Here is a 5,598-nt window from a genome sequence, read left to right as displayed (position 1 = left end):
CCTAGAAAAATTACCACTGGGTGGCTGTCTTGTCTCAGAAACGGACGGAGTAGGGAGAGGGCACACAGAATTACTCTTGAACTGCAAACTCGACAGATGTTCTGAGTGGGGGAAGGGGTGTCTTCAGAGTCTGAGGGCAACTACTTCAGGCCTCCTGGGGCCTCTCAGGCCTGGAACAGGTCCCGGCCAGGGCTTGAAGGCGACGGGAACAGGGACCAGGTTCTGGGAGGGAAGGGGCAGTGAGTTGTCCCCGGCCTGGCGTCCGCCTTCAGCTTGGAGCCCTTCAGACTGGGCAGAAAATAGAAGCGAGAGCCCAGAGGAACAGAGTAGGCTGCTTTCACCCAGTCACCACCCAGCAAATATTTACCGAGCACCTTCTGTGTCCCGGGCTTCCTCCTAGGAACCCGGGATACAGCAGTGAGCAGGACAGATGGCGTCCTTGTCCTCAGGCAGCCAGCGATGGAGTCATGGAGACAGACATAACCCACATAGAAGGCTGGGTGCTGGGCAAGTACGTAACTGAGAAGCTCATCAAGTTTGGGGGTGTCGGGAGCCCACTGAAGACGGAAACCAGAGCATTCAGAGTTCTCTGGGCAGTGGGGCACGGCCGGGTAGTCCTTAGGGTGGCCTCCAAAGTCCCACCCCATCCCCTCTCCCCTCCCCTGTGCTGCCTCCCAGCCACGCTGGCTCTTGGGACGGCCCAGCATGCTCTCCCCTCAGGGCCTGTACCTGAGTAGATTTGGGGACTCTCCCAAATCTCCCCGGAGCCCCCTCCCTCCCTCCCTTCCTTCAGGTCCCTGCTCAAATATCAAGGGATCAGAGGAAACCGCCTGGGCCAGGAGCCCCTTACCCTGCTCATGACATGCTGAGTACCCACCACGGCTCACGATAGCGTGTTCTCTGCCCACTAGAACGGAAGTTCCACAAGAACGGCGTCAGTGTTTGGCAAACTGCTATCCCCTCTCCACCCCCGATGCCTAGTGGAGGGCCTGGCACAGGACAGACACTCCCCAGCGATCCGTCAGCTTAATGAATGAATGCCCAATACTGTTTTAGGGGCCGAGGAGCCAGCAATGAATAAGATCAACGACCCCTATCCCCCGAAGCTTACTTGCTGAAGAGGAAACTAGACATCCACTAGATTACGTAATTATCCATGTAAAAAAATAGAGAGGAAAAACCGTAAGAAAAGAGAAAAACAAATCTACTCCGACTAGATCACAGGGGTAAGGGCTCATACCCAAGAATTTTAGCTAGGATATGTTAAAGGAAAACCCTGCCGTTTCAAAACATCTGCCGCTTCCCTGCAATGATGATAAGAGTGGATACCTAGGGGCTTAACAGAACACTTTAAAATGGATCATTAAGGGGTGGAGGGGAAGTCTGCAAATGCCAGCAGTGGCCCTGTTTCCCCGCTCGGTGGGTGTACGAATAGCACCTTCTAACTGCCCTAGTGTCAGAGAAGTGCCGGGACTTACCACTAGGGGGCCTCGGTTTTCTGCCGCTGTTGCTTCGTCCTGCTGCTTAGCATCACTGATGAACCCTGTGTCAAGGCCACAGGGGCTTGGCCAGAAGGGTTTCCAGCGTCTCCCACACCCTATCTTAAACAAGACAAACCCCTGCAACCCTTTCCATGTAGGGTGGGTAACGTCCCCTTGATCATGGTGAGTTCCTTCTCAAGGGCCCTTGGTGTCTTCTCCCCCCATAGTCTTCAGGTTAGACTCAGTCCATCAGAAAAGTTCCAGTAACATTGAACTTCAGGAGGGAAGGGATTATGGGGGCGCCTGGGTGGCTCAGTCGGTTGAGCGTCTGACTTCCTCTGGGGTCATGATCTCGCAGTTCGTGGGTTCGAGCCCCATGCCGGGCTCTGTGCTGACAGCTCGCAGCCTGGAGCTTGCTTCGGATTCTGTGTCTCCCTCTCTCTCTGCCCCTCCCCTGCTCACACTGTGTCTATCTCTCTGAAAGGTAAATAAACATTTTCAAACAATTTTTTATTTTAAAGAAGGGAAAGGATTTTGTTCTCGATTGCGTTTTTTTTCCCAACATGCCCTTTAACTGCTATGCAAGCTTCCCCAGCTACCGGCCAGTGACCGCTAAGCATGCCGACGCAAGGACCAGAAGGGCAGCCTCAGCGTCCCATCATCCCCTTCACGCGATGCCCACTCGTCACTGAGCGACAGAGTCTCCAAACAGCATGTCTCTCTCAAAAAATGTAGGGCCTTACCTCCCTCCCCGCATCTAGTGCCTGGTTTGGGGTGGAAATGTGGGTGTAAGAAAAGTAATTGAGAGTTATTTACCGGCAGTTGAGGGGGAGGAAAATGTTCATCACCCAGCCTTGGTTTTTGGATCTTTGAGGGCAATGGAGAAATTCGGGGGTTTTCCTTTGGAGCCAAAGAAGGGCAGAAAAGACTGGCGACTCCAGCGACCAAGAGCGTACGGGGACAGCCAAAGAAGTAGGCCGCGTAATTAACAATACCGTATCGTATACTCAAAATTTGCTCAGAGCGCATGTCTTAAGTGTTCTCACCACACACACACACACACACACACACACACACACACACACAATGTGAGGCGATACGTATATTAGCTTGTGGTGATCGTTTCACAATGTATACATATTTCAAAACCTAAAGTCGTACATTTTAAGCATATACAGGTTTTATTTGTCAATTATACCTCAGTTAAGCTAAGAATAATAATAATAATAATAAAGAAGTAAGCTGGTCGTGACCCGACTCAGGAGACCGTGAGCCCTGCTTGGAGATCCTCAGGGAGATCATGGAGGGGCCTGGTTGTCCCTAACAGGTGGTAACGGGGCTCGAGTCATTCTATTTTTTTTTTTTAAGGTAAACCGCTTTCTTTCTTTCTTTCTTTCTTTCTTTCTTTCTTTCTTTTTTTTTTAAGTTTACTTATTTTAAGAGACAAAGCACACATGCACTGGAGGGGCAGAGAGAGAGAAGAGAGAGAGACAATCCCAAGCAGGACCTGAGCTCTCAAGCGCAGAGGCCGACTCAGGACTCGATCTCACGAATTGTGAGATCATGGCCTAAGCCAAAGTCAAGTCGGAGGCTTAACCGAGGGAGCCACCCAGGTGCCCTTCAGGTCGTTCTATTTTGATGTTAAAGGAAAACACAGGGTGCCTGAAGAAGGGGGAGGGTTTGGGGGTCTATTTAATTACAGCTGTGATAATGACCTTGGGATACTGGGAATAGAATAAAAGGTAGTGGACGACAGCTATTTTTGCCTGTTCAGCACCCACTCACCCCCCCCCCCCTTTTGGTTGACAGCACCTCAAATTTTCCTTCTATGTTCTTGATCCATATGGTTCAGGCTGGTTCCCCCCGTTGGCCCCATGGGGTGGCCACATGCCCCAGGTCTGGTCAACCAGCACGTTCCATTCCTCGGCCACAGCGATTGGCTCAGGCATGGGCATACGACCCAAGTGAGGCAGCTCCTGGCCTTTTCCTACACCTATTACTAGGTAAAGTGTTCTTTTTTTTTTTTTTTTTTTTATGTTTATTCCTTTTTGAGAGACAGAGACAGAGGTGTGAGCGGGGGAGGGGCAGAAAGAGAAGGAGACAGAGAATCGGAAGCAGGCTCCAGGCTCCGAGCTGTCAGCACAGAGCCCGACGCGGGGCTCGAACCCATGAACCGCGAGATCGTGACCTGGGCCGAAGTCGGAGGCCCAACCGACCGAGCCACCCAGGCGCCCCTAAAATGTTCTTGTCTTCATAAGATTTGCTAGGTTTGTGGGAGGAAAGGCTGGAGCTGCTGGTAACCAACTTTGCCACCACTTGGGTAGCTTCTGTCGGAACAGGACACCTATACAGAGCAGGGCCAATAGATTAAGAGAAAGGGAATCTGAGGACATTATTTGAACACTAGGATCCAAGACTGAAATTAGATATAAATGGGTTTTGCAGTTAATGAGCCAATCTATGCTCATAAATCCATTTGAGGCTGGTGTCTGCAGCCTGCATATAAAGGAGCCCTAACTAATATCCAGAGAAACCTAATCCGTAAGACCCCTGAAGCCACTGATGTCTATGAGGCCCTGCCTTAACAGCAACTCCTGACCAACGAGTGACCTTGATCAAGAGAAGCCACTGAGCCCTTCTGGGGCTGGCTGCTCCCTTCTGAAGCTGAGATTACCAGAGTATTCTCCAGGACCCATGTGGTCCCAAACAACAGAAAACCCAACTCAAACTGGCTGATTTGAAAAAGAAAAGTCCCGAAATAGAACCAACCTCAGGGCGTCTGGGTGGCTCCCTCGGTTAAGCGTCTGACCTCAGCTCAGGTCATGAGCTCACCATTGGTGAGCTCGAGCCCTGCATCGCGTGAGCGCTGCTTCTCTGTCCCTCTCTCTCTATCTCTCTCTCTGGGAGATTGTCCCCGCCCCACCCCACCCCGCCCCTTGCTCATTTGTGTCCTCTCTCTCTCCAAAAAAACAAAACAAAACGAAAACAAAAAAAATCTTCAGGTGCAGCGTAATGCAAAGGCAGCAACTTCAACACCACGATGGGTTTCTCTATCCCAACTGATCTACTTCTTCTGGGTAGACTTCTTCTAGACTTCTCCTCTCCTTGTGGTGCAGGATGGCCACCACCACCGCCCCCCCCCCCCCCCGCAAGTTTTCAGCCTCTCAAGAGCGCCGCCCAACGGGAGAGCGTGTGTGAGCCCTGCCCATCCCAGTTGGCGCTTTCTCTGTGCTTGCTTCATTCTTCTTTTGAAATTTTTCAAGTTTCTCTTTGAGAGAGAGAGAGAGCAGGGGAGGGGAAGAGACAGAGACAGACAGAGAATCCCAAGCAGCCCCCACACTACCAGCACAGAGCCTGTGGTGTGGCTCGAACCCACACACCCTGAGATCAGGACCCGAGCCGAAACTGAGAGTCCCACGCTCAACCGACTGAGCCACCCAGGCAACCTTGAGCTTGCTTGGTTCTGATTGGGTCCTGCATCGATGGCTGATCCAATCGCATGGCCACAACGCAGTTCTCTGATTGGCTGAGGCCTTGTCACATGACCACCCCAGAGCTGGAAGCAGAGCCCCACCCGAAGTAATTGGCTGAGAAGGGGTAGTCTCCTGTGGATAATGGTGATGGGGGGCAACGTTTGGCCGCAACCCTGCACCCTCGGTGTACCCATGCCCTCTGCCATGTCATTTTGCAGCGTGATATTAGTACACCCCGTTCAACCGTCGCTTGGGTAGACATTCACTTTGTTTCTGCTTGCAAATCTGCTCCATGATCCTCTTTCAAAAAACTTACTGGGGCGGGGGGAAAAATGTGGAGAATTATGACTGAAAACTTCCCAAATGCGATGGAAGACATTAATCTGTCCATCCAAGAATCTCAGCGAACATTGTTATTCCCTATTATTACGTTAGCCATGTAAGAAGTTCTGATTACCTTTCCTTTCTGCACGACCTTTCGTTTTCCTGCTGTTAGGAATTTTCTGTTTTCCGTTTGCTTAGAATCATCTATGTCCTTAGTAACGCAACCCCAATCTCTCCACTCGTTGTTCAAACCGTTTCCCAAGGGATTCGGTTTGTTTAAGTGCTTTCCAAATTTAACCTTCTAGAAAACTGCTAGAGCC

Source organism: Panthera leo, chromosome E3 (genome assembly GCF_018350215.1).
Source record: "Panthera leo isolate Ple1 chromosome E3, P.leo_Ple1_pat1.1, whole genome shotgun sequence".
Taxonomy (NCBI): Eukaryota; Metazoa; Chordata; class Mammalia; order Carnivora; family Felidae; genus Panthera; species Panthera leo.
Note: the sequence above shows the minus strand (reverse complement) of the source record.